The sequence below is a fragment of the Myotis myotis genome, unplaced genomic scaffold, assembly GCF_014108235.1.
Source record: "Myotis myotis isolate mMyoMyo1 unplaced genomic scaffold, mMyoMyo1.p scaffold_m19_p_5, whole genome shotgun sequence".
NCBI classification, from domain to species: domain Eukaryota; kingdom Metazoa; phylum Chordata; class Mammalia; order Chiroptera; family Vespertilionidae; genus Myotis; species Myotis myotis.
This window is the reverse complement of record NW_023416357.1, coordinates 88347552-88374168: the sequence shown is the minus strand read 5'-3', so window position 1 is coordinate 88374168 and position 26617 is coordinate 88347552. Positions and strand designations below refer to the sequence as shown.

At 40.6% G+C, this 26617-nt stretch overlaps 1 protein-coding gene and 1 pseudogene across 2 annotated transcripts in view; one reads left to right on the top strand and one right to left on the bottom strand.

The window, feature by feature from the left end:
- Window positions 1–26617, top strand: part of VKORC1L1 (vitamin K epoxide reductase complex subunit 1 like 1) — a 72877-nt gene that overhangs the window by 7602 nt on the left and 38658 nt on the right. The gene's annotated exons all lie outside the window — the stretch shown is intronic.
- Window positions 13167–13412, bottom strand: LOC118655909 (annotated as a pseudogene).

The following is a 26617-nucleotide window of genomic DNA, read 5'->3' as shown; positions in this document are numbered from 1 at the left end:
AGCATATGCTTGGGTTGCAGATTTGGTCCCTGGTGGGTCGGGGTGTGTACACGAGGCAACTGATCTATGTTTCTCTCTCACATTGATGTTTCTCCCTCTTCCACTCTCTCTAAAATTAACAAAAACCAATTAAAAAAAAGTTGTATGAGTTGCCTGTATGTTTGGAATATTAGTCCCGTTATCAGATATATCATTGGCAAATGTCTTCTTCCATTCAGTAGGTTGTCTTTTTTGTTGTTGTGTTAATCCTTACTCGATATTTTTCCATTGGTTTCTAAAGAGAGTGGAAGGGAGGGGGAGAGACAGAAACGTCAGTTGGTTGCCTCCCACATGAGCCCCAATCAGGGTGGGGGATCGAGCCTGTAATCGAGGTATGTACCCTTAACTGGAATTGAACTTGGGAGCCTGCAGTCCACAGGCCGACACTCTCTCCATTGAACCAAACCAGCTAGGGCAGTAGAATGTCTTCATTTTGTTGATGGTTTCCTTCACTGTGCAAAAACCCTTTAGTTAGATATAGTCCCATTTGTTTATATTTTCTTTTGTTTCCAATGCCTGAGGAAACATTCACAAAAATATTACTAAGAGTGATGTCGGAGAGTTTTCTGATAGTTTTGAGTAAGAAGAATTGAATAAATAAAGTATGCTTAGCCAAAACCGGTTTGGCTCAGTGGATAGAGCGTCAGCCTGCGGACTGAAGGGTCCAGGGTTCGATTCCGGTCAAGGGCATGTACCTGGGTTGCGGGCACATCCCCAGTAGGAGATGTGCAGGAGGCAGCTAATCGATGTTTCTCTCTCATCGATGTTTCTAGCTCTCTATCTCTCTCCCTTCCTCTCTGTAAAAAATCAATAAAATATATTTAAAAAAAAAAAAATAAAGTATGCTTATGTTATCATTAGTTCTTGGTATGGAAATTTCATAAGCAGTATGAACTCAAATCAGGAGGAATAGCGATCACAAAGAGGCGAATCTGGGCTGCCATGTATTAAAGATAACTTAATATTTAAATAATGCTTACTGTGTTCTAAATTCTTTACATATATTATTTTTCCCACAATGGTCCTTTTTATAACCATTTTACAGATGACAAAACTGAGTAACAGAATGTAAATGAAATACTCACTACGTAATATGTATAGGTAATCTGGCTGAAGAATCCAAGCTCTATAGATTTTATTTAGGTCTAATATTGATACAGTGATACCCACATTTTTAAAAATTAGACAAATATTGCCCTAGCTGGTGTTGCTAAGTGGTTAGAGCATAGGCTTGCTCACCGAAGGATTGTGGGTTTGATTCCCCGTCAAGGGCACATTCCTGGGTTGTAGGTTTGATCCCTGGCCCTGGTCTGGGAGTGTGCGAGAGGCAACCAACTGATGTGTCTCACATTGATGCTGCTCCCTTCCTCCCTCCTTGCCACTCTCTAAAACTCAATGGAAAAAATATACCCTGATGAGGATTAACAAAAAAAATTAAAAATGCAAACATTGGTGCCATTTATTATTATTTTTTACTTCTGTTTGCCAAAACACTGAGTTTGTATTATAGTTTTTATGTGTTTAGAGCAATTTTATTTGATTTATATTTTTAAAATATATTTTTATTGATTTCAGAGAGGAAGGGAGAGGGAGAGAGAGAAACATAAATGGTGAGAGAGAATCACTGATCAGCTGCCCCCTGCATGCCCCACCGGCACTGAGGATCGAGCCTGCAACCCGGGCATGTGCCCTGACTGGGAATCGAACTGTGACCTCTTAGTTCTTAGGTCGATGCTCAACCACTGAGCCACCGCAGCTGGGCTTTAGAGTGATTTTAAAGCAAGGACATTATTGTGAAGGCATGGTGTTCAGGAAGTAAGTTCCTGGAGTATTTACCTTCTAAGCCTTAACTTAGGGAGATACGGCATTTATAACACCCAGTTAGAGAACAGATATATAGTAGAGTGAATTATCAGGAAGACTTATCAGAAAAGCCAAGAGAAGAAAAATAAAGTGAATCTAGGCATATGAAGTAGAGGGGGGAAGGAAAAAATGAATTAGTTTGAACATGTACTAGGGTGGTGTAGCCCTTTCTGTGAGAGGTGTTGAGTCATATGGACCCACTGCACAGAGATAGGAGAGTTAGACCTAGGGTGTGGTGCTGGCTACACATTATTCAGAACTAGGAATTTAAGAGGTATTCATTTCCTTGATCATTCAAAAGAACTCTAGGGAACAGCATGAGGAAAAGCAGAAAAGAGTGGCCATTTGGGGGAATATCAGGTAATCATATTGGAATGTAACACAGATCCATCTGGGTTGGGAAAGGACTGGAATCTATAGTTTGCCCAGAAAAATGAAGAACTAGCTATTTTTACAAATCACATGTTCTTTAAAACACAGATAAGAGTTATAAGCACTGAGCCTTGGGTTTCTTTTCTATATAGTATTTGTACTAAATTGCACTAGACTTGTAGTAAGTTCCCAGTTTTTAAGGTTTGTTCCCCAAAGTCCTAGCTCTGTGGTGGTATAACAGGGATTTCATAAGCATTTGATTCACATTTTAACATTTTATTTTATTTATTTTTAAAGATATATTTTTACTGATTTCAGAGAGGAAGGGTGAGAAATAGAGAAACATCAGTGACGAGAGAGAATCACTGATTGGTTGCCTCCCGCACACCTCACACGGAACCGAGCCTGCAACTCGAACATTTGCCCTGACTGGAACTGAACCGTGACCTCCCGGTTCATAGGTTGACACTCAACCACTGAGCCATGCTGGCCAGGTGTGATTCACATTTTAATATTTTAAACTTAAAACACTATAAACACAGATTAGTGGTCACCAGGAGTTAGGAATGGGGGAAGAGGGAATGTGGTTATGGAGATAGTATGAGGGAACCTTGTGTGTAGGGAATAGTTCTGCACTTCAGTTGTGGTTACTCGAGGCTACAAAGATTTTGTAGAACTACTCACATGTGCACATGGATGCACGAACACACACACATACACAGTGCATGTAAAATTGGTGAAATTGGAGTAAACTCTGGATTGTACACTGTCAGTTTTTTGGTTGTGATATTATTGTACTAGACTTAATGGAAGATGTTACCACAGGGGAAGGTTAGGTGACTGGTGCTTAGGTAATTATTTTATTTATTTATTTATATGTATATATTTTTTGTTAATCCTCACACAAGGATATTTTTCCATTGATTTTTAGAGAGAGTGGAAGGGAGTGGGAGAGACAGAGAGAAACATTGATGTGAGACACATTGATTGGTTGCCTCCTGCATGTGCCCTGACCAGGGCTTAGGCTGGGGAGGAGCTTGCAACTGAGGTATGTGCCATTGACCGGAATTGAACCCAGAACCCTTTGGTCTACAGTTTGATGCTCTACCCACTGAGCCAAACCAACTAGCGCTGTAATTATCTACACTAATAAAAGAGAAAGATGCAAATTAACCATCACTCAGCCACTCCCACAAGCCATGCCCACCAGCCAATCAGGAGCGCGTATGCAAATTAACCCAACTAAGATGGCGGTGGCCACGGAGCTGGAGCGAGCAGGAGGGTTGGATTGCCCCCAGCTTCCCGCCTGCCCTGGCTGGCCCTGGGCTCCGCTCAAGGCTACAGAGTTTCAATTATAGAAGATAAATAAATCCCAGATACCTGCTTCCAGCCAGCTGTGGCCTCTGCTCAAGGAGGCACTGAAAAAAAGAAAAAAGAAAAAAAGGAGAGGCTGGGAGCTTGGGTCGCCGGGGGGCGTGGCCAGCCTGAAAACAGCCATTAACCCCTCACCCAGGCTGGCCAGGCACCCCAGTGGGGACCTCCACCCTGAAGGGGGTGTGGCCAGCCTGAAAACAGCCATCAGCCCCTCACCCATGCTGGGCAGGCACCCCAGCAGGACCCCCACCCTGATCCGGGATACCCTTCAGGGAAAACCAGCCAGCCCTCACCCGTGCACCAGGCCTCTCTCCTATATAATAAAAGGGTAATTTCAAATTGACCCTAACAGCAGAGTGACTGGGAATGACTGGTCACTATGACACACTGACCACCAGGGGGCAGACGCTCAATGCAGGAGCTGCCCCCTGGTGGTCAGTGCACTCCCACAGGGGGAGCTCTGCTCAGCCACAAGCCAGGCTGGTGGCTGCCAGCACAGTGGTGGTGGTGGGAGCCTCTCCTGCCTCAGCAGCGCTAAGGATATCTGACTGCAGCTTAGGTCTGCTCCTGGCTGGCAAGTGGACATCCCCCGAGGGCTCCCGGGCTGCCAGAGGGATGTCTGACTGCCAGCTTAGGCCCGGTCTCTCAGGGAGCGGGCCTAAGCCAGCAGGTGGACATCCCCCAAGGGGTCCCAGACTGCGAGAGAGCACAGGCCCGACTGAAGGACCCCCCAAGTGCACAAATTTTTGTGCACCAGGCCTCTAGTTTTAAAATAAAAAGTAAAAAGGCAAAAAAAAGACAAAACAATACAATGTAGTTAGAATACTGGAGGGAAATTGAGCAAAACTAAAAGTTAAAATTATCCATAATGCCAACACCCAGGATGACAATCCTTGAAATAGGGCAGTGATTCTCAACCTTCCTAATGCTGCGACCCTTTAATACAGTTCCTCGCCCTAGCTGGTTTGGCTCAGTGGATAGAGCGTTGGCCTGCAGACTGAAGATTCCCAGGTTCAATTCCGGCAAGAGCACATGCCCAGATTGTGGGCTCCATCCCCAGTGTGGGGTGTGCAGGAGGCAGCCAGTCAATGATTCTCTCTCATCATTGATGTTTCTTTCTGTCTCTCTCTCCCTCTCCCTTCCTCTCTAAAATCAATAAAAATATATTTAAAAAAATAACAGTTCCTCATGTTGTGGTGACCCCCAATTTCATTGTTACAAATTGAACATAATTAAAGCATAGTGATTAATCACAAAAACAATATGTAATTATATATGTGTTTTCTGATAGTCTTAGGCAACCCCTGTGAAAGGGTCGTTTGACCCACAAAGGGGTCGCGACCCACAGGTTGAGAACTGCTGTAATAGAGTTTCTTGCTTTTTTTGTGCATGTACTTGAATTTTAAACAATTCTATTGATTAGAAGGATTGTAGCTTTATATTGGTATTTTAAAAATTCAGGCTTGCCCTAACCGGTTTGGCTCAGTGGATAGAGCGTCGGCCTGAAGACTGAAGGGTCCCAGGTTCGATTCCGGTCAAGGGCATGTACCTTGGTTGCGGGCACATAACCAGTGGGGTGTGTGCAGGAGGCAGCTGATCGATGTTTCTAACTCTCTATCCCTCTCCCTTCCTCTCTCAATAAAATATATTTAAAAAAAAAAAAATTCAGGCTAGTACTTGTTTGCCAATGTAAAAGTATATAAGCAAATTCACTGCTGTAGAGCACACACTACATTATGTAATAACATGTGATTGCCTTATGCATAATATCCTGATGTCATAGTGTCTTTAAGATTTTTATTTATTATTATTAAAATATATTGTTATTTATTTAAGGGAGAGGGAGAGAGAGATAGAAACATCAGTGATGAGAGAGAATAATCGATTGGCTGCCTCCTACATGCCCCCTACTAGGAATCAAGCCCACAACCCAGACATGTGCCCTGATCAGGAATCGAACCGGGAATTGAACCGATGACCTCCTGGTTCATAGGTCAATCAATGCTCAATCACTGAGCCATACCGACTGGTCATGATTTTTCATTTTCCCCCAAAATATTTGTGTATTACCAAGTATTCTCATTTCTTAATTTTATTAGAGATTTAACTTAGAATTGTTCTACTTTATTATACCTTGAGAGGTATAATAAAATTATTAGCTATCATTAATGTACTATTTAAAACAAACATAAAACCCTTTTATTTGCCACTGCTAATATCTGTGAATCAGGTTTTTCTTGATATTGTGCAATCAAAACAAAACTAATTTGACTGCCCCAGTCTTCCATGATTTAAAGTTTGTGTTCATCAGAAGAGCTTCATTGTAAATGTTATGAATTTGAACTTTTAAAATACATTAATAGAATAAAATACTTCTTTAATCTGTTTCTCAGTGCAGATTTACATAAAATTTTATTTAGAAAAATGTTCTTTTGCTAAAAAAGTATTTTAAGCTATGTATTATGATCTATAACATTTCTTTAACAAAAAAAAAATTTCAAGGATGCTGTTGTTGCTGTTTGACTGTTGACCTTTTTAAAAACAATCATTGTATTTGAGAAGTAAAATAGTGGAAGATTAATGAAGTTGAGTATACTCAACTCCACACTGTGTTTTAAGAGTTTTATTTGTTTCTTCCTGTGCATCGTGCTAAGAGTTAAGATCACAGACTGTAGAGCAAGAATACCTTGGGTTGAAATCTTGGCTCTATAACTTGATCTCTTTTGTTTTAGTTTCCTCCATAAAGTGAGGAAAATAATAGTGTCTAACTTAGGATTACTATGAATATAAAGTGCACCATTGTAGCAATCCCTGTAAACAGTTTAGCACAGTGCCTGTCACAAAAGTAAGTGCTCATAAAACTTATTATTTTAAAGCAAGGCTGAGCCCAGCTGTAGTGGCTTAGTTGGTTGAGTGTTGTCCTGTGCACAGAAAGGATGCCGGTAGGATCTTGGTCAGAGGACATTCATGGGTTGCGGGTTTGATCTCCAGTTGGAGCTTATGTGGAAGGCAGCCTATCAGTGTTTCTCACATTGATGTTTTTCTCTCTCCCTTCCTCTCTCTAAACATGTCGTTTGTGAGGATTAAAAAAACCCCAATGGTTGCGATTATATCTTTCCCCCTCACTTAACATGTTACAACTGCCCAGGTGGCGTGGCTCAGTGATTGAGCGTTGACCTATGAAACAGGAGGTCATGGTTCAATTCCTGGTCAGGGTACATGCCCAGGTTGCACGCTCAGTAGGGGGCATGCAGGAGGCAGCTGATCAGTGATTCTCATCATAGAAGTTTCTATCTCTCTCCCTCTTCCTTCCTCTCTGAAATCAATAAAAATATCTTCAAAAACACACGTCACAACTATTTTCTTATGTCATAACTCTACCATTAATGTAACTTATGTCAAGTGTCCTGTATCTTTGCTACTATTGGGAGTGCTCATTGTTTTAGACCTTTATCAGTTTGATACATGAAAATGTCATCTCATTGTTTTGTTTTGCATTTTCTCTCCAACCATAAGCAAGGTTTAATGGTTTTCACATTTTTAACTGTTTGCATTTCTTCTCTTGAGTCTTGCCTGCATATATCTTAGAATTTTTTATGTTGATATAGATAAATGCTTTATATCTTAAAAGATAGGAATGTCTTATATTTGATGCTAATATTTTTGCAATTTTAGTTCTGTTTTATTAATTTTTGTAGTGTATATTTTTTTAAGTATATAAAAATTTATTTTCTTTGTAATTTTTTAATATGTTTTAAGTTTACAAGAGCGTTTCTCATTCTGATATCAGATGAATGTGTATTTCTAATTTCTTTTAGTTTTGAAAAAAATTCCTTAATCATCTAGAACAGTGATGGCGAAACTATGACACGTGTGTCAGAGGTGACACGCGAACTCATTTTTTTGGTTGATTTTTCTTTGTTAAATGGCATTTAAATATATAAAATAAATATCAAAAATATAAATCTTTGTTTTACTATGGTTGCAAATATCAAAAAATTTCCATATGTGACACGGCACCAGAGTCAAGTTAGGGTTTTTCAAAATGCTGACACGCCGAGCTCAAAAGGTTCACCATCACTGATCTAGAATGTAGTGTATCTCTACATTAGATGAGTCTGTAACCTAATTTTTGTACAGATCTATGTTTAATGAATTTTTGTATTCTGGATATTACCTGTTTATGCCTTCATGTTTTCTGCCTTCTGGGTTGTCTTTTTTTACCTTATTGGTAGCAGGAGGATTTTATTTTATTTTAAAATCTTTATTGTTGAGAGTATTACAGATGTACAGTAAAACAGCTTGGGTGGGGTGGGGTCTCAGAGAATCACTAAGGCCAGGCGAACAGTGTGAGCCAGGTTGATAGAAACTCAGAGATATGGTGTCTATCAGTTGTTTTTTTGGTGAGGAAGGTCTCAGAATAGGACAGTGACATTTGCCAGCACTTTTGTCTGGAAGAAAGATGCCCCCCACCCCCGCCATAACCTAGTTCTTGTCCTGATTCTTCCCTCCAATTGCACCCCTCCACACGGATCCCGCCCAACCCCAGGCCTTCACCATCCCATTGTCTATTTCCATGGGTTATGATTCAATTGTTGATAGATATGTATTTATTGCATTTTATTGTTTGTTTGTTTTTTCTTCTTAAAGAAGACCTTTTAATATTTCATGTAATACTGGTTTGGTGGTAATGAACTCCTTTAGCTTTTGCTTGTCTGTGTGCTCTTTATCTGACCTTCATTTCTAAATGATAGCTTTGCTGGGTAGAGTAATGTTGGTTGTAGGTCCCGCCTTTTCTTTCTTTTTTTTTTTTTATCTTTAAATTCTTTATTAGTTAAGGAATTACAGATGTGTCCTCATCCCCCCCCCCCCATTAACTCCCCACCCCCACCCTCCCAAACTTGTGCTCTCATCCTCCTGTTGTCCATGTCCATTGGTTTGGCTTATATGCATGCATACAAGTCCTTTGGTTGATCTCTAGGTCCTGCTTTTTCATCACTTTGAATATTTCTTGCCACCTTCTTATTTGGCCTGCAAAGTTTCTGTTGAGAAATGAGTCAACAGTCCTATGGGTGCCCTTCTGTAGGTAACTAACTGCGTTTCTCTTGTTACTTACAAGATTCTCTCTTTGCCTTTAACCTTTTGCATTTTAATTATATGTCTTGGTGTGGGACTCTTTTTTTGAGTTTCTCTTGTTTGGGACTCTCTGTGCTCCCTGGACTTGTATGTCTATTTCTTCCACCAGGTAAGGGAAATTTTCTGTCATTATTTCTTCAAATAGGTTTTTAATTTCTTGCTCCCTGTCTTCTTCTGGCACCCCTATGATGCAAATGTTGGTATGCTTGAAGTTGTCCCAGAGGCTCCTTACACTATCTTCATATTTTTGGATGCTTTTTTCTTTTTGCTGTTTGGGTGGGGTTTTTTTGCTTCCTCATATTCCAAATTGCTGATTTGATTCTTTGTGTCCTCTACTCTACTATTGATACCCTGTAAATTATTCTTCATTTCAGATAGTGTATACTTCATTTCTGACTGGTCCTTTTTTATGTCATTGATGTTCTCTCTAAGTTCCTTGGTGTTGTCATTAAGTTCCTTGAAAATGTTACTAAATTCCTTGAAGCTTGAGCATCCTTATAACTATTGTTTTAATCTCTGTATTTCGTAGTTTGCTTGTTTTCATTTCACTTAGTTCTTTTTCTGGAGATTTCTTCTGTTCTTTCGTTTGGCACATTTTTCTTTGTCTCCACATTTTGGTTGTTCCCTGTGTTTATTTCTATGTATTAGGTAGAGCTGCTATGTCTCCTGGAATTGGTAGAGTGGCCTTGTGTAGTAGGTGTCCTGTACGGCCTTCCCAGTGGCTCAGCCTCCCCAGTCACCTGAGCTGGGCACTCTAGGTGCACTCCTGTGTGAACTCTCCCACTGTAGTTTACCCTTGCTTGCTGTTGGCCTCACTGGGAGGGATTGACCCCCAGGCCAGTTGGCTGTGTGGACCAGCAGCTACTACAGTGGGAGAATTGCTGTGCAGGAGACACCCCTATGGAGCAGGACTTGCTTCAGTGGGGCTTTGGTGCTCTGCAAGCCTGCCTCTTGAGCATCTGTTGGTAGTGGATGTGGTAGGGTTGTAATCAGGTGTGCTCTGAAGCTGACCACGGGGTGCACTGGCTTTGGGGCCTCCTGGAGGGTGCAAAGTCAGCTATTGCCTGAGCCCTGCCTGGGGCCACCTGGCATGAGCTACAGAGTGATCTGCAGATGGCTGCTACTTGTGTGGGGTTTGGAGGTACCCAGGAGAGGCCAAGGCAGGCTGCTACTAGTGCTGGGCCTGGGGCCTCTTATTAAGAGTTATATGGCATGCTGAGGCCAGCTGATACTTGTTTGAGAGATTTTTAAAAAGTCTGAAGCCTGAGCCAGGACAAGCTGTTCATATAGAAAGACCACTGCAAACAGCTTGGGTGGGGTGAGGTCTCAGGGAGTCACTAAGGCCAGGTGAACAGTGTGAGACAGGTTGGTGGAAACTCAAATATGGCACCTGTCAGTTGGTTCTTTGTCAGGGGAGGTCTCAGCATAGGACAGTGACGTTTGCCAGCACTTTTATCTGGGAGAAAGCTGCCCCCAAGTTCTTATCCTGATGCCAGATAAGATGGTTACTCCCCCTATGTCCCTGGATCCTTTTAAGCTGCTGCCCTAGCGCTGGAGTTTGGAGGGAGTGAGTCCAAGGAAGTCCATGCGCTAGCCCTTTAAGTGGGGCACCTTGGACTTCCACAGCCTCTGTGTCCATTCAGCTACAAGTCTTGCTGGTTTTTACAGCCTGAACGTAGGGAGATCTCTCTTCCTGACATTGGCATCCTGGGCTGGTGGTTTTAGTGTGGGGCTGGGACCACACTTGCTCTTCACAGGAAACCTACTCAGCCAAGGTATCCTTCCCTTAAAAAACGCCACATGTGGATTTTGGACCAGCCTGTTCCATGCCTCCACCCCTCCTACCAGTCTCAATGTGGTTACTTCTTTAAATCTCTAAGTGTAGGGCTTCCATTCAGCCAGATTTCAGGCAGTTCTGAATGATGGTTGTTCTGTGGTTAGTCGTATTTTATAATGTGGTTGTGGGAGGATGTTACTGCCTATTTAACTATGCCCCCATCTTGACTGAGTAAGAGGATTTTAGGTACATTAGTTAATCCTTTGTTATATGTGTTATACATATTTTCTCCTAGTATCTCATTTTTCTTTTAATTTTATCTTTATTCATATAGGTTAAACTTAAAAAAAACACGTTAAAATCTTTTTTTTATTTTTCAATTATAGTTGACATAAAATAGTATATTAGTGTCACGTGTGCAACAGTGATTAGACATTGTATATCTTACTAAGTGATCATCTGGATAAACTTTGTATCCACCTGACACCATATGTAGTTATGAGAATAGCATTGACTATGTTGCCTGTGCTGTACTTTATATCCCTGTGATTATTCTGTAACAACAGTTTGTACTTCTTAATCCTCTTACCTTTTCTACCCATTCCCTCAAACCCCCTCCCATCTGGCAACTGTCAAAATGTTCTCTGCATTCATGAGTCTGTTTCTGTTCTGCTTCATCCTTTTTTTGTTGTTGTTTTTAGATTGAATTGTTGATAGATATGCATTTATAGATATGCATTTATTGCCATTTTGTTCATCTTTTTTTTATCTTTTTAAAGAAGGCCCTTTAACATTTCATGTAATACTGGTTTGGTGATGAACTCCTTTAGCTTTTTCTTGTGTGGGAAACTTTTTTTTTTTTTTGACTTGGAAATTTTACTTTATTTACAAACATTGTGCTATAAACAAAGATGTAATTCTACCCCTTTTAAATATTATAATCCATAATTTCCTGTAAAAAACAAAACACATTTACATAGTTTTAATCTTTCTGCATAAAACTGTATTATGGGCCCTAGCTGGTTTGGCTCAATGGATAGAGCATTGGCCTGTAGACTGAGGAGTCCCGGGTTCGATTCCGGCCAAGGGCACATGCTTGGGTTTCGGGCTCAATCCCCAGTGGGGGGCATGCAGGAGGCAGCCAATCAATGATTCTGTCTCATCATTGATGTTTCTCTCTCCCCCTCTCCTTTCCTCTCTAAAATCAATAAAATATATTTTAAAAAAAACAACAACTGTATTATGGGATGAGTAAAATACAGAATGATCTAAGACCGTGGTCGGCAAACTGCGACTCGCAAGCCACATGCGCCTCTTTGGCCCCTTGAGTGTGGCTCTTCCACAAAATACCACGTGCGGGCTCACACGTACAGTGCGATTGAAACTTCGTGGCCCATGCGCAGAAGTCGGTATTTTGTGGAAGAGCCACACCCAAGGGGCCAAAGAGCCGCATACGGCTCGCGAGCCGCAGTTTGCCGACCACTGGTCTAAGACATAAAAACAAGACAAAACTTAGCCAGCATGAATGCCCTAGTGACAAATGGAAATAAAAATTAAGACTCACCCTCCTTAATGCAGTACTCCAAGAAATGGAAACATGATACTTTTGGCACAGGTAAATGCTTCACAATAAAGTCTTACCTAGATAAGTCTTATTTACATAGTATAGTTTATAATTGTGATTGTTTAGGATTGCTCTTAGAGGCTAATGTTTATGCTGATTTCAAAAAATATGTCATGGTAAAAGGGTATAGACTTTTTTACCAATGAAAATATGTAGATACTGATCTGGTCTTATCATTTAGACGGATTACTAAAATAGTAAATGCATGAAAATAATTTAAAACAAAAACACAATTGCCATGTGACTATCTGACTTACAAAATTATAAATCTTCCTAAAGTCAGACTGTATTGCTCCTTGGTAGTTACTGTAAATTTGAATTTTTCATAGCCAAGACAATATAGGCAAAATATTTAACCAAAGAGTTCAAAATAAATTCATCCCAATTACCTCTTTATCACTTTATATGTAGTAATTACTTTTTTAAATTCTTTAAGTTTTATCTAGGAGGATAATCACTCTCCAAGCATCATAACTAAGTCACAAGGAACTTCAAAAGTTAAAAAAAAATCATCCCTGCCCTGACTGGTTTGGCTCAGTGGATAGAGCGTTGGCCTGCAGACTGAAGGGCCCCAGGTTCGATTCCAATCAAGGACACCAGAAAAAAAAAATTAAAGAATAAAAGAAAAAAGAAAAAAAAATCATCCCTGAGAAGTGAGAGAAAAAGCTCTAAAAACACAGAAGTGACAGTCCTGCACCCTTTGAACAATCTTTACCATAGCACAAACTTTTATTAACAGTCAGCAATCAAATGTATTCCAATCCTGGATAATTGCTGCCTCTGATGATCTGATCTTTTTATAATGAAACTATAAGTGCAACATTTTTAAGAATCAGATAAATAGGGACTCTGGTTTTATTATCATATTTACATTTTTTTCAAGTCCAGGGACAGCCAGCTAAGATATGTATATTCCAATAAAGATCAAAGTAATAACTTCTGCTGGCAGCTCTTCTGAGTCTCCGTTTCCTCCATTGACCTTCACCTAAATAGTAAAAGCAATACAATTGCAACTGAGTTTACTATTATCAGTGGCACTCATTAGGGTTCTTACAGATCGAATAAGGTTCATTAGCTGATATTTAATTCTTGGCTCCTCTTCAAACCCGCCAATTCCCTGGTCTGTTCCCCAGCCAATGTTCTTGAGGAAACGCTCCTCCTGCAGCCGGCAATGGTGTTGACGCAGAGCAGGGCCACCTGCAGCAGCGAGTACAAGGTGAAGGCCATGATCACCAGGAACCACCCCAAGGCCTAGCGGATTCCTCCGCAGCCACCTCAGGGAACGTGGGCGCATGTGGGAAGCTCTTTATCTGTCCTATTCTAAATGATAGCTTTGCTGGGTAGAGTAATATTGGTTGTAGGTCCTTGCTTTTCATCACTTTGAATAGTTTTTTAAAAATACATTTTTATTGATTTCAGAGAGGGAGGGGCAGAGAGAGAGAGAGAGAGAAACATCAGTGATGAGAGAGAATCATTGATCGGCTGCCTTCAGCACATTCCTCCCCACCCCCACTCCCCAATGGGGATCGAGCCTGCAACCCAGGCATGTGCCCTGACCGGAAATCAAACCAAGACCTGGTTCATGGGTTGATGCTCAATCACTGAGCCATTCTGGTCATGCTCATCACTTTGAATATTTCTTGCCACACCGTTCTGGCCTACAAAGTTTCTGTTGAGAAATCAGCTGACAGTCTTATGGGAGTTTCCTTGTAAGTAACTGTTTTTTCTCTTGCTACTTATAAGAGTCTCTCTTTGTCTTTAACCTTTTGCATTTTAATTATGATGGGCCTCTTTGGGTTTCTCTTGTTTGGGACTCTGTACTTCTTGGGCTTGTATGTCAATTTCTTTCACCAGATAAGGGAAGTTTTCTGTCATTATTTCTTCAAATAGATTTTTAGTTTTTCTTTCTCTCTTCTCCTTCTTGTACCCACATGATGCGAATGTTGTATGCTTGAAGTTGTCCCAGAGGCCTCTTACATTATCTTTATATTTTTGGATACTTTTTTCATTTTGCAGTTCTGGTTGGGTGTTTTTTGCTTCCTTATATTCCAAATTGCCAATTTGATTCTTAGCTTCATCTACTCTACTGTTGATTCCTTATAAATTATTCTTAATTTCAATTAGTGTAACCTTCATTCTGACTGATTTTTTTGTGCTGTTGAAGTTCTCACTAAGTTCCTTGAGCATCCTTATAGCGATTGTGTTGAATTCTGTATCTGGTAGTTTGCGTGTTTCCATTTCATTTAGTTCTTTTCCTGGAAATTTCTCCTGTTCTTTTCTTTGAGACCTGTTTCTTTGCCTCCACATTTCTGTGCTTCTATGTATTAGGTAGTGCTGCTGTTTCCCAGGCTAGGTAGAGTGGCCTTATGTAGTAGGTCTCTTGTATGACCCAGTGGTACAGTCTCCCCAGTCACCTAAGCTGGGCACTCCTGGTGTACTCCTGTGTGAGCTGTGTGCCCTGTCCTGCTGTAGTTAAGCTTTAATTGCTGTTGGTGTCACTGTGAGGGATTGTCCCCCAGGCTAATTGGTTGCAAGAACCTGCTGCGACTACAGCACAGGAGTTGCTGTACAGGGACTGACCCTACGGAGTAGGACTTTCTTCAGTGGGGCTTTGGTGCTCACTGAGCCCACCCACTGAGTGTGTTGCTCTTGTAGGTGTTAGGGTTGTGATCAAGCATGGTCTGAAGCTGTGCTGGTTCTGGGGTCTCCTGGGAGTTGCAAGGTCAGCCACCACCTGTGCCTTGCCTGGGTCTACTGGACTTGAGTTACAGAGGTATCTGCAGATGGCTACTCCTTGTGCTGGGTTTGGAGAGGCCATGCTATGAACCAAGTGTGGCTGCTGCTAGTGTCAGGCCTGGAGTCACTTAGCAAGAGGTATGGGGTATACAGAGGCCAAATACTGCTTATTTGAGAGATTTTAGGAAAGTTCAAGGCATGAGGCGAGAGAGGTCATTTGTATGGAAAAGCTACTGAAAACAGCTTGGGTGGGCCCCCAAGTTGGGTGGGGCAGTCTCAGGGAATCACTAGGGTGGTACGAACAGTGTGAGCTAGGTTGATGGAGACTCAGATATGGAGCCAGCCTGCTGGCGGGGATGGGATCTCAGGAAAGGAATAATGGCCTCTGCCAGCACTTTTTCTGGCTTAAAGCTGTGCCCCCAGCTCTCTGATGGCAGACAATTCAGTTTATCCCCATATGTGTCTGGTTCCTTTCAAGCTGCTGAGCCAGTGCTGGAGCTCCAACGGAGTGAGTCTTAAGTCCTGACTGGGATGCCAGCAGCCCTCAGCCTCAGTCAGAATTTCTGCTGGTTTTTATAGTTAGAAGTTATGGGGACTTCCCTTACTGGTTCTAGATCTCTGGGCTGGGAGGCCTGGTATGGAGCTGGGAACTCTGGCTTCTTTCTCAGGGGGGACCTCCACAGCCAAGATATCGCTTTCATTTTTAAACTGCCACACATGGGTGTGGGACCAGCTGGTTTCTGTCTCTGACTCTACCAGTCTTGATGTGGCTTCTTTAAATCCTAAGTTGTAGGACTTCCATTCAGCTAGATTTCAGGTGGCTCTGAATAATGGTTCTGTAGTTGTAATTTTGATGTGCTTATGAGAAGACTCGAGTACCTTACTTATCTACACCACCATTTTGACCCCATATAGTTTAAACATTATGTGGTTCTATCTTTGATTTATTTGTAGCTTTTGGGTGTGTGTGTGTGTGTGTGTGTGTGTGTGTGTGTGTTTAATCTTGTGCAAAACATACCATTCCAAATATTGTTTTAAAGGTATTAAAATTTGTTTTCATATCTCTTTTAATTTGTGTGGAATTTACTTTTGTATCTAGTGTGAGGTAGGGATCTTGGTTTTTTTTTTCTAAATTGATAGGTTTTTGCCTATTTCCATTTGTTGACTTGGCCATATTTGAAATGCCATAAGCATTTCCTTATATACCTAGGGCCTCTTGCTGGATTTTCAGTTCTGTTCCACTGATAATTGTTTGTTTCCATACAATTCCATGACCACCGTCTCCTTCTCCCCTGTGGCTTTATATAGTAAGTTTGATATCGGATAGGGCAAATATTCTCATTTTCAAAAATTCCCTGGCTATTTTCATGTATTTACTGTTTCAGGAGAATTTTAAAGTTTATTTTAATGAGTTCTGAAAAACCCCCATGAGATTTTCATTAGAATTGTACTGAATTTATAAATGAATTTTGGAAGGAGTTACTCTTCACCTAAATCTTCCCTTTAAGGAACAAAAATATTGTATATTTCTATTTATTTTGGAGTTGCTAATCTGATGCGATTTTAATCTGTATGCCAATTGTGGTTTTATTTTGCATGTGATTATGTAGTGCTAGAAATTGAGAAATTTTATGATGGTATTTGTTGGGGATCCGAGGAATATTAGAAGTCTCTTCCGTCAACAGCCACATATTTTCAATTCTGTAGGGTCCCTGAGAGAGAGATTTGTATTTAAAATTGTACTGACAAATGAAAACCCCAAATGCTTTGCATTTTATTCTTAATTAGGTCTTGGGTACCAAACTCTTTTAAGATGAAGGCTAGAATGAGCCCAGTTGCTCATGTGGAGATGCTCTTTTTAAAATTTTTGTGAAGCTTTATTTGTTTCAAACTGTAACAGGCTATGAGATGCACCTCCCCAATTCTCAAACAGCTAGATCTTTCCTTGTGATGTGAACAACGCCTGCTCTAATTAATTTCTATCAGTGCTCAGGGCCATGTAACCAGAGAGAACCCATTTGATCTGGCTGACTGCTGATCTGGCGTTGGCCACCTGCCTCAGGCCTTTTCTGCCCTGGCTCTTGAAAAGCCCTCTCTTAAAGGCTTCTCATACCACTTCAGTCACAGGAAAGGAGCAGAAAAGTGAGCCTGGGCCTGTGTGCTAACCTTTTAGTGATAATTCTACCCAGTAGCACACAGATCCAATAAGTCCTCTCAAATCTGTCCTCTTCTGGGGTTTTGATTTCTCACTTCTCAAGACTACAAAAAGTTTCAGCCATTCTCAGAAGTATTCTCTCTTGGGTTGTTGCTTGTCTCAAATTAACCAGAAAGAGGTGGAGTAAAAACTGGCTTGTTGAGTATTGTACATAACCCATATTTTTTCTTAACTATGCATAACCCTGCAGTGAATAACTTATTACTCGTGAGACAATTCTTCCCTTGCTTAATGGTTCATGACAAGTTCTTAATTTTCATCTTACCCGCTTTGTTCCTTCTCAGTTTTCTTTACTGGCTTATCCTCCTGTACCTGCCCATTAAATGTTGATGTACTCGGAATCAGCCCTACACTCTTGACAGTCTTCTTTCCTAGTCACATTCACATTGATGGATTCACTTATGGATGAATTAAAAATTTATATTCAAGCCGGATGTCTTTTAGCTCTAGTTCTGCGTATCTAATAGCCATCCGGACATTTCTATTTGGGTGTCTCAAAAGTACTATAAATTTAACATATCCAAGATGTTTTCTATCTCAAGTGAAAAGCATAATCACCCAAGCAATTGTGCAAGTCAGACACTTGGGAGTTGTCCTTGGTTGTTTCTTAACCCTCCCCTACCCCCACCAAATCCAACCAGTCACCAGTTCCAATAGATTTTTTTTTAACCTTTTTGTTCTGATTTGTAACACACATACAGAAAAATCATTGAGCTTTGCATGTGTGTGTGTGTGTACACACACACACACACACACACTCACACACATTTTTTAAATTTTTGCTGAAATAATTACAAAGCATAACCCTTGCAACCAACATTCAGGTCATCAAATGGGTGATTGTCAGGACTCCAGAAAGCCCTCCTTAAATTCCCTTCTCCTTTTTAAGAGTAACCTGTGTCCTGAATTTTATGATACATAATTTACTTTCTTATTTTTCTACCTAAGGTTGCATCCAAATTTGTTAGTTTAATTTTGCCTACTTTTTCAACTTTATATAAATGGAACCCTATAGTTTATATCCTTTACTCTGGCTCCTTTAACTCAACATTATTTTGTGAAATTTATTCATGTTTTATGGAGCTGTAGTTTGTCATTGCTGAATATTCTATTATATGAGTATATCAATTTATTCTTTTTTTTTTCAGATGGACATTTAACTTGTTTTCACTTTGCAGCAATTATGAATAATGCTACTCTGAACATTTTTGTGTAATTTCAATTTTTGTTGGTAATGCCAGACTGTTTTCCAAAGTGGTTGCACTAATTTAGATTCCTGCTAGCAATGTACTATAAGAATTCCTGTTTTTCTGCCTCATTGCCAAGCATTAGAATTGTCAATCTGTCAAATTTAATAATGTCCTGATTTTATATATATACATATATATGTAATGGATTTTTATGTGTAATTGGGGTATATTTTTATATATAATACAGTGCAAAAATCTTAAAATATATATGTTGGTGACTTTTTTACATATACATTACTCTTACCCAGATGAAGATAGAAAACATTGCCATCATCCCAGAAAGTTCACTCATACTTCTTTCTAATCAGAAATTGTTATTCTGGCATACTCTCGTGTTGTTGTTAATCCTCACCTGAGGATATTTTTTCTATTGATTATTGATTTTTATTTTTTTTTTAGAGTGGAAAGGAGGTTGGGAGGGAGGAAGGGAGAGAGTGAAAAACATCAGTGTGAGATAGAGATATCAATTGGTTGCCTCCACACATGCCCTGAGTGCCCTAGGAATGAACCTGCAACTCAGGTATGCCTTGACTGGGAATCAAACATGCAATTCTTTGGTGTAAGGGCCAATGCTGTACCACTGAGCCACATCAGTCAGGGCTTGACATACTATTTTGACTTCCACTTCTATAAATTTGTTTTACCTATTCTTGGACTTCATGAAAATGGGCTCATAAGAACGTGTGCTCTTTTGTGTCTGGCTCTTTTTGCTCAGCATAATGGTTTTGTTTGTTTTTGCAGTGTATCCAAGTTTTTGGTTTTATCAGTTATTCTTTTATTTAGTTTTTAAAATGTTATTTTTTTTATTTTTTATTTTCCTTAGAGAGAGAGGAAGGGAGATGGAAACACCGATGAGGGAGGAACATCATTATTTGGCTGTCTCCTGCATGCACCCCCACTGGGGATTGAGCCGCAGCCAGGCATGTGCCTTGACCAGGAATTGAACCAGCACGCTCTTGGTTCCTGGGCCGATGCTCAACTGCTGAGCCACACCGGCCTGGCAATTACTTTATCATTGCTTAGTTCCATTGTGTGGTTGTCATTTTCTTTTGAGTATTTCTAGGTTTGGGCTATTATGATTTAAGCTGCTATAAATGATGTCATGCAAATATGTGTGTGTAGATATAGACATATACTAGTGGCCCGGTGCACGAAATTTGTGCACGGTGGGGGGGGTGTCCCTCAGTGCGGCCTGCACCCTCTCGCAATCCGGGACAGCTGGCTCCTAACCACTCGCCTGCCTGCCTACCTGATCACCCCTAACCACTCTACCTACCAGCCTGCTTGCCCCCAACTGCCCCCCCCCCCCGCCAGCCTGATCACCCCCTAACTGCCCCCCTGCCGGCCTGATCACCCCCAACTGCCCCCCCTGCTGGCCTGCCTGCCTTAAACTGGTCCTCCCCCCCCCCCCCACTGGCCTGCTCACCCTCAACTCCCCCCACCCCTGGCCGGCCTTATCGCCCCCAACTGCCCTTCTTTCCTGGCCTGATCGCCCCTAACCTCCTCTGCCTTGGCCCTGCCACTATGGCTTTGTCCAGAGGATGTCTGGCAGATCTCCCAGCCTAATTAGCATATTACCTTTTTATTAGTATAGATATGTGTGTGTGTGTGTGTGTGTGTATACTCAGTTCTCTTGGGTATATATTGAGGAGTGGTTTTATTAGGTCATAGGGTAGGCGTTTAATTTTATTTGTAACTACAGAACAGTTTCCCAAAAATGGTTGTACTATTTAACATTCCTCTTTGTTTTTAATTTGCATTTCCTGTTTACTGGTGGTGTTGAGCTGCATGTCATATATTTATTAGCCTTTGAAAGGTTTATTAAAGTCTCATGAAAATCTTTTGCCCATTTTTCTACCTGGTGTTCTGTCTTTGTCTTATTCATTTGTAGTACAGACATCCTTTTCCACTGTGGCTTGCCTTGCCTTTCATTTTCTTGAATGTATCTTTTGATTAACAGAAATTCTTAATTTTAATGAAGGAAAATATGTCAAATCATTTTCTTTATAATTAGAACATTTTGAATCCTGGTGATAAAGATATATCCTATGTGGAATTTTAATGGTGTGAGACGGGTCAATTTAATTGTTTTCTTATATGACTATCCAGTTATTTTGGCACCACCACTTATTGAAAAGACCATTCTCCTTTTCTCTGTAGAGTCACTTTAGGTATATATCAGCTGATTGTGTATATACAAGGATTTGTCTTGGCTCCCTGTTTCATTCTTCTGTTTGACCATCCATATGCCAATGTGCCACTGTCTTAAATTCTCTATTCCAATAGTTCTCCAGAGATCCTTTTAGAGGTGTTTTGAGGTCAAAACTATTTTCATACTAATAATAAGATGTTGTTTGCCTTATTTACTCTCATTCTTTCATGAGTGAGCAATAGGTTTTCCAGAGGCTGCATGATATGTGATACTGAAACAGATTGACTCCAGAAGCAAATATGAGAACCCAGCTATCTACTATTAAGCCAGATATTAAAAAGATTTACAAAAATGTAAAATAGTTCTTTATATGTATGGGTCTTTTTTTTTTTTATTCCTTCAGTCACCCTATGTAATAGGATTGGAGTATTCATTTAAAGTAATTATTGATAGGTAAGTAGTTATTGCCATTTAATTTTTACTTTTGATTTTTTTCTTTTTAAAGAAGTCCCTTTAACATTTCTTATAATACTGGTTTTGTGGTTATGAACTAGTTTAGCATTTTCTTGTGTGGAAAGCTCTTTATCCTTCGATTCTAAACGATAACTTTACTGGTAGAGTAATCTTGGTTACAGGTCCTTTCTTTTATCACTTGGAATGTTTCATGCCAATCCCTTCTATCCTGTAAAGTTTCTGTTGAGAAATCAGCTGATAGTTTTATGGGAATTCCCTTGTAGGTAACTAATTGCTTTCCTTTTGCTGCTTATAAGATTCTCTCTTTGTCTTTAACTTTTTGCAGTTTAATTATGATGTGTCTTGATGTGGACCTCTTTGGGTTCATCTTGTTTGGGATTCTCTGTGCTTCCTGGGCTTGTATGTTTATAGATTTAAAAATATATATATTTTATTGATTTTTTACAGAGAGGAAGGGAGAGGGATAGAGAGTTAGAAACATCGAGCAGCTGCCTTCTGCACACTCCCCACTGGGTATGTGCCCGCAACCAAGGTACATGCCCTTGACCGGAATCGAACCTGGAATCCTTGAGTCCGCAGGCCGACACTCTATCCACTGAGCCAAACCGGTCAGGGCTGGGCTTGTATGTTTATTTTCTTTGCAAGGTTAGGGTTAGGGTTAGTTTTCAGTCATTTTTTCAAGTAGGTTTTCAAATCTTTACTCTCTCTCTCTCTTCCTTCTGGTACTCCTATGATCCAAATGTTGGTATGCTTGATGTTTCCCCAGAGGCCCCTTAAACTATCCTCATTTTTTTTTAATTCTTTTTTCTTTTTGCTGTTCTGATTGGGTGTTTTTGATTCTCTTGTCTTTCAAATCAGTAATTTGATCCTCTTCTTTATAGAATCTACTGTTGATTCCCTGTGTTGTATTCTTCATTTCAGTTATTGTATTCTTCACTTCTGATTGGTTGTTTTATTTTTATGTTTTCTACCTCCATTTTTCTGTTGTTTCCTGTCTCTGTAGTTCTCATTGGGTTGATTTACTCTTCCCCTAAGTTCATTGAGCATCTTTATAACCAGTGTTTTGAACTCTGCATCTGGTAGATTGCTTGTCTCCATTTTGTTTAATTATTTTTTTCTGGAGTTTTGTTCTGTTTTTTTATTTGGGACATATTTGTCTCTGCACGTTGTCTGCCTCTCTGTTGTTTGTTTCTGTATATTAGGTAGAGCTGCTATGTCCACTAGTCTTAGTAGAGTGGCCTTATGTAATAGGTGTCCTGTGGGACCCAGTGGCACTTGTCTTCCTGGTGACCTGATCCACGTCCTCCAGGTGTGTCCCTTGTGTAGGTTCTGTGAGCCCTCCTGTTGTAGTTGAGCCTTGATTGCTATTGGGGCATCAATGGGAGGGATTGACTCTTGGACTGATTGGCTTTGATTACAGCCAAAATGCTTTTGTGCAGGGGCTGACCCAGGAATAGCATTCGCTTAAGCAGGGCTCTGGTGCCTGCTGAATTTGCCCTATGGATGTGTCATTTGTGGAGATGGTTGGGTAGTGTTTGGTGTAATCTGAAGCTGGCCTCTGGGTTGGTTCTGGGGCCTCTTGGGAGGGGCTCTGGTGTAAGCCAAGGTCAGACGCTGTTTGTGCCCTGCCAAGGGCCAACTGTCAATGAGCTACAAAGTGATTTGCAGATGGTTGCCTCTTGTGCTGGGGTTGGGCGTGCCTGGTAGAGGGCTGAACTGTAAGCCAAGGCTGGCTGCCACTGGTGCTAGGCTTGGGGCTGCTTATGAAGGGGTACGGGCATGCCAAGGCTAGGCGCTGGTCTTTTGGGGTTTGTGAACCTTTGAGAGATATTAGTAAAGTCTGCAGCATGAGCCGAGACAGGCCATTTGTGTGGAAAAGCCACTGAAAGTGGCTTGGGTGAGCCAGCAAGTTGGTTGGGATAGGGCCTCAGAATCACTAGAGCTAGGGGGATGGTGTTAGACAAGTTGATGAAGACTCAGACCTGATACCTGCCTGTGCCTGCAGGCTAGGTAGGAGGAGGAGCAATGGCTTCTGCCAGTCTGGGAGAAAGCTGCCCCTCCAACCCTCACCCTAAAGCCAGACAGTTCAGTTCCTTCCTATGTGTCCCTGCTGTTTTCCCTAGGACTGGAGCTCAGAGCAATTGAGTCTATTAGTGAGGAAGTACATGTGTTGGTCCTCTAACAGGAATGCCTGGGTCATCAGAAGCCCCACATCTCACTCCACCACAATCTTCACTAGTTTTCACAGCCAGAAGTTATGGGGATTTCTCTTTTGGGCCTGGAGCCCTGGGCTGGGGAGCCTGGTGAATAGCTGGGACCCCTTGTTCCTCAGGGGGACCCCTGCATCGGAGATATTCCTCCCAATGTTTAACCACCACACATGGGTGTGGTACCAGCCTGTTTCATGTCTCTGCCCCTTCTACCAGCACATTACTGTTTTGAAAAAGAGTGGCTTAGAATTTCTGTCACATTCCAAAATTACCCACAGAAGACCTCTCAGAGTTCTATTTTGATTAGCAATATATACTGTGAATAATACTGGTTTGGTTTTGTTTAGCCATGGAAGAAAGATCTAATATTTCATTGATATTAGCTAGGCTAATTTCTGAGTCATGTGTTTACTAATTTTTCAAGTTTAAATTTACTTGAACTTCAGAAAGTCTGAGGTTATGATCAACATTTTGATATTCCAAAGACAATATTTTTGTTCAGTTTGTTAATCAAAAGCTAGATAGTTTTTAAAAATGTATTGTTGACAGTATTACAGGTGTCCCCCATTTTTTCCCCATTTGCCCCCACCAAACAGCCCCTGCCCCACCTCAGACCTTCACCATACTATTGTCTGTGTTATTGGACTATGCATATATGCATATATTCTTTGGTTAATCTCTTCCTATACCCCCCACCCTCCCTCCCTCTGAGATCTGTCATTTGTTCCATGCATCCATGCCTCTGGACCTAATTTGTTCATTACTTTATTTTCATCAGATTCCACATACAGGTGAGATCATGTGATATTCGTCTTTCTCTAACTGGATTATATTGCTTAGAATAATAATTTTCAGGTCCATACTTGTTGTTGCAAAGGGTAAGAGCCCCTTTTTTACAGGCATATAGTATTCCATTATATAAATGTACCACAGCTTTTTCTATTCACTCACCTTCTGATGGGCACTTGGGCTGTTTCCAGATCTTAGCTATTGTAGTAACACTGCTGTGAACGTAGGGGTGCATATATTCTTTCTGATTGGTGTTTCAGGATTCTTCAGATGTATTCTCAGAAGTGGGATTGTTGGGTGAAATGGCAGTCATATTTTTAATTTTTTGAGGAAACTTAGTACTGTTTTCCACAATGGCTACACCAATCTGCATTCCATCAGCAGTGTGCTAGGGTTCCCTTTTCTCTATATCCTTGCCAGCACTTGTTTGTTGATTTATAGATGGTAGTCATTTTGGCAGGTGTAAGGTGGTACCTCATTGTAGTTTTAATTTTAATCTCTCTGATGATAAGTGACATTGAGCATCTTTTCATGTCTATTGGCCATCTGTATGTCCTCTTTGGAGAACTATATATAGGTCCTCTTTATTTTTTTTATTTTTTAAATATATTTTATTGATTTTTATTTTTTTTTACAGAGAGGAAGAGAGAGAGATAGTTAGAAACGTCGATGAGAGAGAAACATCAATCAGCTGCCTCCTGCACACCTCCCACTGGGGATGTGCCCGCAACCCAGGTACATGCCCTTGACTGGAATTGAACCTGGGACCCTTCAGTCCTCAGGCCGACGCTCTATCCACTGAGCCAAACCGGTTGTGGCCTCTTTATTTTTTTAATTGGATTGCTTGGTATGGGGTTTCTTGTATGTTAAATTGTATGACTTTTTATAAAATTTGGATATTAACCTCTTATCAAATGTATTATTAGCTAATATCTCCCCTTGAGGAGGATTGTCTTTTCATTTTGTTGATGGTTTCCTTTGCTATGCAAAAACTTTTCAGTTTGATGTAGTCCCATTTGTTTATATTTTTTTCTTTTGTTTCTCTTGCCTGAAGAGGTATATTAAAATATATCAACTAAGAGCAATGTCAGAGAGTTCACTGCCTATATTTTATTTATTTATTTATTTGTTTGTTTATTTATTTTTGCTGTTTAAATTAAATCTTTATTGTTCAGATTATTACAGTTCCTCTTTTTTCCCCCCATAGCTCCTCTCCACCCAGTTCCCACCCCACCTTCTGTCCTTAACACCCCCCCAACCATAGGTGTACGATTTTTGTCCAGTCTCTTCCCGCACCCCCCACACCCCTTCTCCCCCATCCCCGAGAATAGTCAGTCCACTCCCTTTCTATGCCCCTGATTCTATTATATTCACCAATTTATTCTGTTCATCAGATTATTTATTCACTTGATTTTTAGATTCACTTCTTGATAGATGTGTATTTGTTGTTCATAATTTGTATCTTTACTCTTTTCTTCTTCTTCCTCTTCTTAAAGGATACCTTTCAGCATTTCATATAATACTGGTTTGGTGGTGTTGAACTCCTTTAGCTTTTTCTTATTTGTGAAGCTCGTTATCTGACCTTCAATTCTGAATGATAGCTTTGCTGGGTAAAGTAATCTTGGTTGTAGGTTCTTGCTATTCTTCACTTTGAATATTTCTTGCCACTCCCTTCTGGTCTGCATAGTTTCTGTTGAGAAATCAGCTGACAATCTTATGGGTACTCCCTTGTAGGTAACTGACTTTTTTTCTCTTGTTGCTTTTAAGATTCTCTCTTTGTCTTTTGCTCTTGGCATTTTAATTATGGTGTGTCTTGGTGTGGTCCTCTGTGGATTCTTTTGTTTGGGGTTCTCTGTGCTTCCTGGACTTGTAAGTCTATTTCTTTCACCAGGTAGGGGAAGTTTTCTGTCATTATTTCATCAAATAGGTTTTCAATATCTTGCTCTCTCTCTTTTTCTGGCACCCCCATAATTCAGATGTTGGTACACTTGAAGCTGTCCCAGAGGCTCCTTACACTCTCTTCATATTTTTGGATTCTTTTTTCTTTTTGTTTTTCCGGTTGGGTGATTTTTGCTTCTTCGTGTTTCAAATCTTTGACTTGATTCTTACATTCCTCTAGTCTGCTGTTGGAACTCTGTATAATATTCTTTATTTCAGTCAGTGTATCCTTAATTTCTAGTTGGTCCTTGTTCATATCTTCGAGGTTCTCACTAGATTTATTGAGGGTCTCACTAAATTTATTGGCGGTTTCTAGAAAATTCTTGAAAAACCTTATAACCGTGGTTTTGAACTCTATATCCAGTAGTTTGCTTTCTTCCATTTCTGTCATTTGTGACCTGTTTCTTTGTCTCCGCATTTTGGCTGCTTCCCTGTGTTGATAGAGTGTCTTTCTGTGCTAGGTGTCCTATAGGGCCCAGTGGCTCAGCCTCCCCAATTACCTGAGGTGGACACTCTTGGTGCACCACTTTGTGGCCTTTGTGCACAGTCTTGTTGTAGTTAAGCCTTGATTGTTGTTGGTGTCAGTGGGAGGAATTGACCTCCAGGCCAATTGGCTGTGAGAATCAGCTGTGTCTGTAGTGGGAGAACTTCTGTGCTGGAGACACCCT